We start from the raw sequence: 13,062 nt of genomic DNA on the forward strand, positions 1-13,062 counted from the left end.
CATTGTTATCTGAAGGAGGCAGCTCTGGAACCAGTTAGCTGAAACAACCAGGATTTTTACTCCAAACACAAGCAGTACTGATCACTTCAATGAAGATAGAGACAGCAGGGAGGCCCTGTCTGTCAAAAGTCAGCAAAGAAAGAGGCAGAAAAAGGATCAGCAGACATCACCACAGCAAGTGTAGTTACAAGGTCTTGAGAAAAATGCCAGAAGGAAAACTTCAGTATGTGAAGGTCTCGAACAAATAAATCATGCCTTGTTTTTCACTTCCTCATGTTGTCTGAAGAACAGTTGCATGCAGTCATTAATAGAAGCTTGTTCACAACAAAACACCTGATGTTTTCATCTATTCCCTAGCATAAAAAAAACTTTATAAAAGGAGAAAGTCATAGTTCATTTTCCTTGAGATCTAATTGGTTGATATTAAGAAAGTAAGGGGTTGGGTGTTTTAATGAACATATTATAGTTTACTGGAATAACTACACCTTGAAGTCTTTTTAAAAGTAGCAAAGATTACTTTTCAGGACACGGCACTGAAGACGTTTGCACTATAACAGGGAAGATATGGCCTTTGAAAGATTTAATACATAAAAGCTGTAATTTGGTACCCTGGCATGGCTTGTTAAAAGTGTAGAGTTTGTTAATACTACATCGGGTATCCTTTTTTTCCTCTGTTTTTTTCTCACAGTTGAGAGTGTATTAAAAGCAGATAATTAGGTAGTGAGAGTCCATTCCTATAGATCTAAGCACAGTCTTACAACATTTTTTGCTACAGTAGAACACATTTACTTAAAAGCAAATACTTCTCTTTATTCCAGCCAATGCTTTGACTTCCCGAAACTCTTACTAAAAAGGCCTTATGGCAATATCAGAAAAAAAACTACAAGTGATAAAGTCTTTGCAAAACAAATCCCAATACTTTGTGTTTAGTTTCACTCCACAAAACCACACGAAAAGCAGAGTACTTCCAGCCTCTCTGTGTTGCTTTTTCTTTGTGATCTGCCAGAACTCCTCATGTTTCCATTCCTTTGCATTCAGCTGACTTAATTTTGTAATTTTAGTATTAATCAACAGTGCTTAACAGTCAAGTAAATGCACTGGTTTTATTTCTGCATGAGAAGTATATTAAGCCATAAGGTACTTAAGCAAATATTTAAAGTGTATCAATAGTCTTTTTACTGGATTTTGTATCCATAGTTTAATCTGTTGGGGTTGCTTAGGTGCATGTGAGTATATGTGTAACGGAATAAGAGGTTATCTAAAAAACTTTGTCTTCTTGCTCTTTGGAAATGCGTGAACCCTTTAATATGTAAGCTTTGGAAAGAAATTAGATAAGAAAGTGCCCTGGCTTCAGCCATGTGATCTTCTAACTCATAATTTCATGAAAGTTGGAAAACAGACTTTTAGTTCACCTATTCTGACCTAGTCATGTGCAGTAGTTCTATTAAGGGCCCCACGACATGACCGAAGGCAGGAATTAGCCCATTTTTCACTCCAGAAATAAGAAATTACATGATATAGTACAGCACTGGAAGACCAAGGCACAGTGGGGCCATGTGTGAGCAGGACACTGATGAACACCTTCCTCCCCTCTGCCTGGCTGGGGTACTTCACCTCTACTCTGCCACTTCCCTAATCCCAACCACAGCCTCTCCTGAGAGGATACAGCTATTTGAGGTGCTGAGCTATAAGTCACACCTGTTCTTGACGCTGGGGACTTCTTCCAGCATAACTATTTCCACATTTTTCTTTTGCTTTGTTTCCTATTACGCTCTGATGTTCACACTGGAGCAATTCACCACATGCAGAAATTAATTTTATCCATGTCTTGCATGCCCTCCTTACTTGCTTGGCACCACCAGCCTGGCAAGTGGTTCTTTTCTTGATACACCCTTAGCATAGTAACAATTCTTATTTCCCTGGGTACTTCAGGATAACAAAATAACCATTGTTTTGTTGAAGATGCATTTGTAGACACATTTATAGCGAGTCATAAACTTGACCAGGCTTAGATGGCAGCCAAGTGATTTATTTTCCACCACACCTTCAGGAGATGTAGAGATTCTTCAGGGCACGAAAAGGTAGACAAAGGGATTTGCCCAGCCCACCATAGTGTAAGAGCTGGACCAGGACTGAAGTCTGTCTGTGGGTCAGGGGGGATCTGCTTCACGTTTCCTTTTGCATTTTTTTCAGGAAGCAGGGTTAAAGAAGACTTTTTCTTCAAGGCACTGGTGTGACAAGTAGGAAACCCTGAGTTATTTCTTCCCTCTGTCACTGATTTACTATCTGACCATGTTCGGTCCCTGTGAGACTCTCCATCAGGCCTGGGATGCACTCCTGCCCTGGGATGCAGACAGCTGCAAGCTGCCCGGCCCTGTCCCACCAGTCCAGGGAGCCATCAGCATTCCCAGCCCCCAGGGAACCCGCTACCCCTGACACACTCTTCTTCATTTAGGGCAGGTACTCAATACTTCTTTAGTCTATTTAGACTGCAATTTCTCTGGGGTAGGGATTAAGCCTTGCTTTATTATTTTCATCCTGGTGTCCTAGGACCTGAGTTAGGGCTGATGCAAAAAATGGACAAATTCACATGAAAAACTGATTTGATTGCTGGTGAGTACAAGCTAACCAGTATTGGTGCAATGTCCTTTTAAATACATTGTGCGATAAGCAACCACCCAACTCAACAGTTGTGGTCTGGATTGACTGGGCAAGAGCTTGGTGCAGCTATGTTTAAAGGCTGTGAATGTAACTGCTTGCATTTTATTACATTTGACAATTGCCTGTAGGTTACCTCTCTGCATTGTATGATAAGATAACCTTTGCTATTCACTGTCTTTCTCTGGCTCTAGTGTAGTTGAATGAGACAGCACATCAAATTCCTTAAACTTGCTCTTGTTCAGTTTCATATGACTGGTGATTGTTCAGCTCCCTCATTTTTTTCAGATCTCTCTGTAAGGCCTCTCTGCCCTCAAAGGAGTCCACGTCTCCTCCTAGTTTAGTATCATTGGCAAACTTCATTAATGTACATTCAATTCCTGCATCCAGATCATTTATAAAAACATTGAAGACCACTGGCCCTGAAATTGAGCCCTGGGGAACCCTCCTGGTGGCTGACCATCAGCCTGAGGTAACGTCATTTACTATAACCCCTTGAGCCCAATCCAACAGCCAGTTGTTCACCCAACATATTATGGACTTGTCTATCTGCATGCTGGGCACTTTATCCAGAAGGATACTGTGGGAGGCAGTATCAAAAGTTTTGCTAAAATCCCAAACCACCACATCTACTGGCTTCACTTGGTCAATCAGATGGATGACTTTTTCATAAAAGGAAATTAAGTTGATTAAGCAGGAGTTTATATTTATGTCCTTATGTTGCAAGATAGCTTAAAGCAGCTTCTGAGTTTATCCTCTTCAATGGCTTTTGACAAAGCTAAATTAATCCTATAAACAGAGGGTAGGAAGTGACGGGACAATATCTCATACATCTCCTGCAATGCATCATCATAAGTACTCCTACTTTGTCTCTGATTTCTTCAGTAAGCAGTCCAAAGATGAGGAGACCACAGAGTGCCTCCATTACCTGTTCAGGTCCTAAACAAGCATAATCATTGCAAAATTATTTCTAATTTTCATCAATCTATTTCTACTTAATATTACTTAATTTAGTTTTATACTCTAATTCCATCCCCAGAGAAACTGGAAACTTTTCACTATCACCTTTCATTAAGGTAAATTTTTATATATAGGAAGATTCCTATCTCATCTCCTGTTGTCCTAAACTTTTATTACATTGTTATATTTTCCAGACTTCATGTTTTACTATTTTTTTCCAGACTTACCTCAGGTTTGCCTCTCATGCTAGTACTTTGGTTACAGGTCAGCTGAGGTGAGTAAAGGCAAATAACTACTGGTTTCCTGTAGAAAGCATTCTTGTAATACAGCTCACAGACACTACTTCCTCAATGCTATCACCTTACTGTATCATTCCATTTGTAGTCCATCACTGACTCTCAAACCCTTTTGTGCCCAATCAATATTTTCTCTGTTAACTAACCATGAATATTTAACAAAACAAGGGGTGAGAAAATCCTGGTAGAGCCAAATGTGTCAGCCATGACTGAACCAGTAATGGCAGGTGTGCCTGTTGCCTCTCAGGGCTCTATGGCTTTTAACACGGAGTCTACACTTGATATGCCTCCTTTTGAAGTAAACCCCCAAATGATCATGAATTACTTTTAAATGAATCATATAAAATGTTCTGTTAAAGCAGGTGAATGTACAGGTACCTGTGTATACATTTCAGCAGAGAATAATAATAAGATGCTGTAAAAAGGAAAGGCATTCATTGGCAGCTATGACATATACAAATTGTCATTTTCCCCAGACTTGCAAAGCTCTTTTATTCAACAGAACTGAAGGCTTTATCAGAGTGAAAATGAATTTATACTGCAGTAGCTAGCTAAAGTGGCTTACATGTAAATGAGAACCTAAGAAATTGAAAGATTTCCTACTGTTTCTCCCTAGGTCAGAGTTTATTCCTCCTCCTTTTTTAATCTCAGTTTTCAAATGAATATTGCGGTGCATTTGGAAGCAGGATTTTTCTCTTTCAATATAAATCACATTTCTCTTTTTATACTTACACAACAGACGGGTAGGATTATCCCTGGGAAAACAAGGCAATGCATTCTTATTCAGAAACCTCACAAAGAGAGAACAGCTTAGGGGATCACAGGCCCAAGATAATACGAGAAGATGGAGATGCCTTAGATAAGGTTATCGCACTCTGATGTGGATTTTCATGGTCAGAAATACCTATACAAAAGCAATTCTGTGTTCTTACACATACCCTAGCACTCCAAAGGTGTACAGGCACCATATATACTTTGCAGATTGGTCTGTGCATATTTTATATCCATAACTGGCATCTCTTTGATTCACTGTGAAAGGAAGCCAGAAGGGAGGAAAAAGTGAAAAGTTCAGCCCTGGCAAGAGAAGCACATGTCTGTGGTCACACTGTGGCAGTGACCTTGTGCTTGTTCACTCTTTTTTTCATCTTTATTAATTCATTCATATCTAAATGTATGGAATTCAGTTCCTCTGTTGACATGATATAAAACCAGAAGAGCTGAAATTATGGCTTTGTGGAAGGGAGCGCAGGACTATCTGCGGGAAAGAACAAGGAAGGTGTGGGGATGGCTTGTAGCTGGGACTTAATGAAGAAAACCATATTGATCTAAAAAGGTAAAAAAAAAAAGGCTTGAGCTCCTTCTTTGCCCATTTGGGTCATCAGCTGCATGTCTTGTGAAATATGTGAGAGTACACGTCTTGTAAAGTATACATGAGAGTGGTTCTACTGGATCAGACCAAGGGTTCCTCTGGTCCCAAATCCTTCTTGTGACAGTGGACAGCAACAGGACCCTAACAAGGCATTTGATACGCAGCAGGTTGGTAAGGTTAAAATAGAAAACGTATTAATTTGCCTCAGAAAAGCAAGTATTTCTTCTTATGTATATTGATATCTTAACTTCAAAAACATGGTAGTCATTTCACTTGCCACCACTGATAGACATCAAGGAGTTATTTTTCACCACCTCTTGGATTTCTATTTTATAATATCTAATTGATGTTAAATTCAAAGAAGAATATCTAAAAGAAATAGAATGTTTCTGGATTAATTTTTTCTATATAAAACAATAGCTTGGAATCTTATGGTTTCAATCAAATCCTGAATTTACATCCTCTAAAGGTGTATTATGGGATATTATATAAATAATCCATGTGTATTTTTGAAATAATTTGTACTGATCATATAGCATCATAATGTTACTTGGTGCTGTGATTTATACTGCCTATATGAAAGATAACTGGTACCACATGTGTTAATGCATGCACAGACATGCACCATCCACTGTGTCTGCAATGGAAAAGTGATACCATGTTTCTGTAACAAAAAAGCACCAGAGAAGATATTTGCATATTACCTTTCACTTTACCTTTCCCTTAAAAATTAATCTTTACTGATGCAAGTTTGCTCAGCGTGAGTAGAAGATAGGCATTTACATAGGAAATAGTCCCAGCAGGAGGCTAACTGGCTGGCTTTGCCCTCTGTCCCCTGCTACAAATGGACCCTCCAGGAAGTTTCTAGGTCTGAGATTATTGAGGTCTGGGAGCAAGGGATAGTTGTTTTTTATTGCTCCTTTGGTTGCTGTGCTTATTAAAATTAAAAACTGTGAGAGTACAATCAGAATTTAAGACAAAAATTTCTTCTTCCTCAAGGAGTGATTCCATTTTCTTCTTTTTAGGAATCAATTCTCCAGTCATGGCACATTAATTATGATGCTCCACCTGTTTTATTGGCTTGCCCGTGACAAAAGAGGCAAAATGTCTTGTATGAGAAAGCTTTAACAATTCAATTTTTAGGTTGGTTTATTGAAATGTCTCTACTCCTCCATCATTTATCTTGTCCTCTACCTCTGCCTGGTCTGTTAAGTTTTTAGGTGCATGTGACAGACGGGTGCTTCTGCTGTTTCCTTCCGTGTATTACCAAGACCATCCCAGAGATACATGGTTGGGGCACTTTCATCAGTGCAAACATGAGAGCTGATGTCTCCCTCATCCTTCAACCTCGCTAGGGTAGACAAGCACCCTGAAGCAGGGTGACCGTGGTGGCAGGGCAGTATTTGCTCCAACATGCTGCTCAGCTGTTTCAGTGGAGCTCAGCACCTCCCACACCATGCGCATCTTGACCGAATTCATGCTATCCGCTGCAACACCTCTGGGATCACCCAGCCTGTTAATGGTAGCTGTTCTCAAGCATCCATCATGCTGCTGAGTGTGCTTGTAGTGAAAGATGCTCATCAGCTACCGGGATGTGGTGAAAAAGCGATTATTTTTATGTAAAACGCAGCTGATACAGAGGCTCGGAGTCCATAGGAAAGAGGCTAAAATAGATTATGGCCTGGAGAAATAATATATCAAGAAATTGTTAAAATTAAAAGATTTCAAATGTATTTAAGAATTCCAGCTCAGAATCTCAACTCTTTTCTGTGCTTCTACTGCATGTAGCCTATTAAATAGGTAGTCAGAGAATTATGGGTTTTTCCTCTCCTGACTCTTTGTAGTGTGTTCCTGCTGCAATGCATGAATTTGCCTTAGTTCCTTTTAATTACATTGGCAAGTTAGAAACTGATCAGAATATTAGATATTTAGGAAAAGCTCTGACAAAAAACAAAACAAAACAAAACAAAACAATAACATTCTGATGTCCCCCTACTGAGTCTCTCATTAAAAACCTCCTGTTCCTAAGAGCATTCATTCATGGTTACCAGCTGTTCCCAAGGGTCAAAGGGACAAACAACCAAGTGGGATGGTTCGTACTATTCTGCTGCTATAGCTCTGTCATATTGTTCTTTAGCAAAACACAGCTGAGATAATGACATGCACAGTCCACCTAGGAGTATGGGTCACTTTCTGGGGACAAGTGCTATCGCAGCTATATGCAGTTTCTCTTTTCTGATACACAGACATAAACCCTCACACAAAATTTGGGTCTTTTGAGACAATCTGGGAAGAAAAGGGATGTGCGTACGTGTGTGCTTGTTGTGTGTATGTGATTGTGTGTATTTTTCTTAATCAACTGTCCTTCTCTCCAGTTTATAAAGCTTGGGGGTGGGATTTGGTTTCTTTTCTCCATAGGAGGGATGTGGCACGGAGCCAGTTTCCCATCTGCCATTCATTTTCCTTTGTTATCCCGCAGTCCAGCTCCAGCAATCGCCTGTCTCACCCACGGGCACTGTCCTTCACAGCTCTTCAGTCAGCCCTCAGCCCCACACCATCCATTTACCTTCTCTTCCCTCTCACTATGTGTTTGATTGCCCTCCTCCCTCCCCCTCCTTGATGTTGTTTTTTTTCCCTTTCAGTCAGGCTTGTCTTGTTCTTCAGCATATGCTTCATAACTTTCCCAGCTGTTGTTTTTCCTTCTCTTTTTCAGATTCTTTCTCTCTCTTCTTTGATTCCCTTCTCATCCCTATCCAGGAATGTCATTTGTGTACGTCATCCTTCTGTCATTCATATGGACTACAACAGCCTTCCCAAACTCAGCTTCCATTCTAAATGGTACTAACTGAATTATGTTGCCTCCTCCAAGCAAATGAAAACATTTCAAGACAGAGCTCCTTTTCATCTTCTTTGTCCAACATTTAATTTGCACATCTGTTGCTCCCCAAAATGAGTATTCTGCTTTCTTCTTCTACTACCTGAATTAAACTACTATTTCAGACTTCCTCAGCAATATAACAATGTAATATGAATTATTTTTAATAAAATATTATAATAGGCTATTTATTGGTCAATGCAATGCTTGAACCACAACTTCAATCCGCATTACTGTAAGCATCCCCCAACACAGATGCACTATCTTTTAATCAAACCCAAAGCCTTGCTGTGTAAAAATCATTCTGGTATTCAGGCTGGTCATATTTCAGATGCAATCTCTCATAATAAATAGCTATAAGGCTGAGTTATTCCCACAGTTTGCCTGTGACTATAAATTAGTCTCAACAGATGTTTATTTCTTCATATTCTGTTAAGCATCTGACATCATCCTTGAAATATATCGGAATAATCAGCATTTGGGACATATTAATTTATACCAACAGGATCTGTTGATGATAATATCCTTGTAATTACACCACTACGAGCATTCTCAGCAAGGACATCATTTTTTTTTGTCGTGATCCTTTAAAATATTTATAGCTGTCAATTTGCCATTATGTCAGAGCATTTCCTTGTCCTTTAGTCATCTCAATATGCTTTCCTACTGAATGGTAAGTATCTGACATTTGAGGCTCCTGGGTTAATAAAAGAGAATTTATGGCTAGCAGTTGACTTGGGAACGTATGTTGTAAAAGAAGTTGTAGTTGTTTTCCTTCTGATTTACTTACAGAACTTTGGGAGCTACATGACAGTTTCTAAGACACAATAGTCCAGACATGAAGACAGAAATTAATTACTATACTGCTGCAAGAAACCACATGCAACCTTCTGCCCCCCTACCCCAAGACCCTGTTCACAGAGGATCATGATTAGAAATAGCCCTTGTGCTGGCTGTCTACACAGAAATAAATTTTACTCTGTCTGAATAACCTTATAGGAAATATCTTTACTTGGAAGATTAATGAACACCCTCTGGTGAATTACTTGTTCACCCAAACCCCATCTCCCAGGTGTACAAGCAGGATATATTAGAGGGCAGTAGCAGACCTAGGAACAGCTGTGGTAGTTAGTGAAGGCTTTCCTCAATCCAACAGCTGAAACGGCATTCTTATCTGACTTCTTTAAAAGCTTCAGATTCATTAGAGGTGCATCAGAGGACTGAGGACTTATGTTTGGTGAGAATTATGAAATAACAAAGTGTGTGAAGGAGTATTCATAACCCAGCACATGGCACATTTGTTTTTATGTGGAATCCTGATTCAAGCCTCAACAAAACTGTACATTTGTGTGCATGCGTGTATTTGTTTTACAAACTGGGATTTTTTATGACGCAAAGATCAGTTTGACATCCTTCTCTGTTGTTATTACTCCACAATTTCCATTTAAAAATAAGGTGCTCTGTAAGCAGTGGTATATGAGAGGCCTTTGTAGGTTTTGGAGTTAACACCTTGTGGCTGGATTATTTTGCAGCTCTGAGGACTGAGTTCTGATCAAAGAGAGCGACGGTCCTTCCACTGCATGGACTCTCTAGTATATGGTAATATAGCTCAACTTTTTTCCTCTCCCTCAGCATGGAACTAATCTGTTCAATTTCCCATATTCAATACCTTTGAAGTTTTCTGTGATTAATAATAACTAACAGATCCAAAATATACTACACAGGACCCAGAGAAAAAGTGGTGACATTATCTCTAAAGAAACCTGCCTAAAAAATGAGTATAAACTGGGCCTCATGATCCATTTTAGCTAGTGACTTGGAGATAAGAGATATGATTCCTTGTGGTTTTTTCCTAGTCATCAAGGAGGTTTTGGTCAAAACAATAATCACCGTCTTTTTCAGTGATGTGGGAGCAAAAATAAATTTATTTCCAGTGAACTTTTCAGATGTCACAAAACCCATGTAATGATAATTGATGAGGAGGACAGGTTTAGCTCTGCAGAAGAGCATGAATCACATGCTAGACTGTGACTACATTATGGATGAGAACGTATGACGCATCTACCAGTGGTGTTTGTATTTTAGGAAACAGTGATTTGAAAGTAGATTTGAGCTGAACATGAGCTCAAAATGTGACTGAGTAGCTAAGAAAACAGTGATAATCTTACATCTAAAAGAAGGGAACTATTGAACAGAAGATATGGTGTTACCATGTGATGGTTTATAACTGAAAGTTTGTGTTCAGTTCATCCATCTGCACATTAGCAAGAATGTTAAAATGATAGGAAAGGTCCAGAAAAAAATGGTGAAGAGTATTAGCAACTGGGAAAACCTCCTTCATTCTGAGAGTAAAGTTCAATCTATTTAAACTTTGGCAGCATAAATATACTGCAAGACATAAAGCTAGTGCAATACTTTGCATAATGTTATGTTTGCAGTGCTGACTGCCCACAAGTATGTTCTTTACCTTGTGGACAACACAAGGTTGTTTTGCCCTAAGAAAGAGGGCTAGGTGTTTTACACTCACTGTGGTTAAAAGTGAACACAAGAAGCTCTGCTCTAGATTAGCTAATGTACTGTCTTCTTGTTGCCTGATAGTGACTTACCCTAGAGTGCCATATCCTCAGTGAATTCAGAAGTACATAAAAAGATGACAAGGTCAGGACATGAAAGTACAAACATGGGAAGCTGTCATGTTTTGTTGTCCCTTTAAACTAACACAACCCAGTAGCTGAAGCTAGAAACTTTGAGACTGGAAATAGAAACCTAGTTTTTTAGAGATGTTAGACCTACCAATTGCATTCCTGAAGCCAAAATTACAAATATTTCTGAGCGATCACATTGAAGTTTTATCTTTGATACAAGGAATCCCTTAGATTGGATCTGGTTTGTCCAAACAGTCACATTACACAAATAATGAAATTTCCTTTTAAAAATCAATATCTTTGTAAGATTGTAAAGCTATGAAGATGCTTGTCACTCCTTGACATGTAAGCCATAGACTCACCATACTGCCATGAGTATAAATGGTAAGAATGTCTGGACTGAAAATCAGTTTATGGATTATAGCCATCCTGACTTTAAATAACCCATTATAAATTATGACTTCTTTATAAATAATCCCTTATCATTCTACTTTAATGATAAAGAAAGAGAAGACACAGCCAGCTGTGAATGAGATTAAAGTTAGGAAAGGCATGCTAAAGGCTGAGCTCTTGCACATCAGTGTCACAGTATCATGTGAATAGATTGCACTAACATTCAGCTAAAATGTAAGCTTGTAAAAATCTTGCCATCACTGAAGACATGTCTATAGAAAGGTTGCTCAAGATATATGTTTGTAAGATATACACAATGCTTGTTTGTTTGGAGTTTTTTTGTGAAATATATATTAAATATATATTTCTTCTCGTCAATAGCCTGCTTCCACTCTGCTTAAAAGGACATTGCACTCTTTGTTTCCTGTTCCTTAACAACTTTTGTTCTTGTCGATGCCTTTAGACAGTAAAAAAGGAGATTATTCCTCTATTTACTTACAGCACAAATCCTGATCCAAATCCTTGAAGCACTTGCTTTGCTACAAAAGCTCACAGAAATGACACATCTTGTCATTTGCATCCATAGAGGAGCTGAGCTTCAGTGGCTGAAGAGAGGTAGCATTTCTGTGTGATTTTTAATTTCACTAAAGAGCCTAAAGAAAGCATATTCTATCCTATTTGCCACAGCCTTTCTTCTTTGAAGGTTAAAATTCCACTTTCAGAAACAAGGTATCTTGCATCCAGGATCATTTCAGGTTTTGCACATGCACATATACACATATGTGGATGCGTATTAAAGAACTTGTGAAAAAAAAGAGTGAAAATCTAACAAGAATCAATGATCTGTCAAAGTCTCAGTGCAGGAGCCTTAGACAACAGCACTCTCAGTTTTTCCAGAGCAGAACCTGATCTATGAGGTTAAGCACAAGGATTCATTTTGTTGAGGGATCACAAAGCCAAAGCTGGCTCCATATAATACCTAAATCCTTTAATGCAACCAACAGATCCACAGTCATTCTGTCCTCTAAAGCTGATACTTTCTATTAATTCAACGTACCTGTTCATTCATCTTTCTTTCAAGGCCAACTGCTAAAGGAAGGGTTTTGTGCTTGGAGGAAAGGCAAGCTCACAGTTCAGAGAGATGGGAGAAAAACTGCTGACCCCTTTGTAGTCAATAGGAGTTTTATCGCTGGCTTCAGTTCTGGATTTCACCAAATACTTTTGTATATAGAATCATAGAATCACAGAATAGTTTGGGTCAGAAGGAACCTTCCAAGGCCATCTAGTCCAACCCCCCACAATGAGCAGGGACATCTTCAACTAGATCAGGTTGCTCAGAGCCCTGTCCAGCCTGGCCTGGAATGTCTCCAGGGATGGGGCATCTACCACCTCTCTGGGCAACGTGGGCCAGTGTTTCACCACCCTCATTATGAAAAATTTCTTCCTCATGTCTAGCCTGAATCTCCCCTCTTCTAGTTCAAAACCATTACCCCTTGTCCTGTTGCAACAGGCCCTGCTAAAAAGTTTGTCCCCATCTTTCTTATTAGCCCCTTTTAAGTACTGAAAGGCTGCAATAAGGTCTCTCCAGAGCCTTCTCTTCTCCAGGCTGAACAACCCCAACTCTCCCAGCCTGTCCTCATAGCAGAGGTGCTCCAGCCCTCTGATCATCTTGGTGGCCTCCTCTGGACCGTCTCCAACAGGTTCATGTCTTTCCTGTGCTGAGGGCTCCAGAGCTGGATGCAACTATGTTTCTGTAACACAAATTCAAAGTTCCAATCTATTGACTCCTAAGGATGAGACATTTTCATGGACAACTTTACACCACGCCAAGACAAAATCCTACCTGGAACTCATCAGAATTTATCA

The 13,062-nt window shown here is 39.3% G+C and overlaps 1 protein-coding gene across 1 annotated transcript in view; it reads right to left on the reverse strand.

The window, feature by feature from the left end:
• CLVS1 (clavesin 1) overlaps window positions 1-13,062 on the reverse strand; it is a 105,540-nt gene that overhangs the window by 80,155 nt on the left and 12,323 nt on the right. The gene's annotated exons all lie outside the window — the stretch shown is intronic.

This window comes from Patagioenas fasciata, chromosome 2 (genome assembly GCF_037038585.1).
Source record: "Patagioenas fasciata isolate bPatFas1 chromosome 2, bPatFas1.hap1, whole genome shotgun sequence".
NCBI classification, from domain to species: domain Eukaryota; kingdom Metazoa; phylum Chordata; class Aves; order Columbiformes; family Columbidae; genus Patagioenas; species Patagioenas fasciata.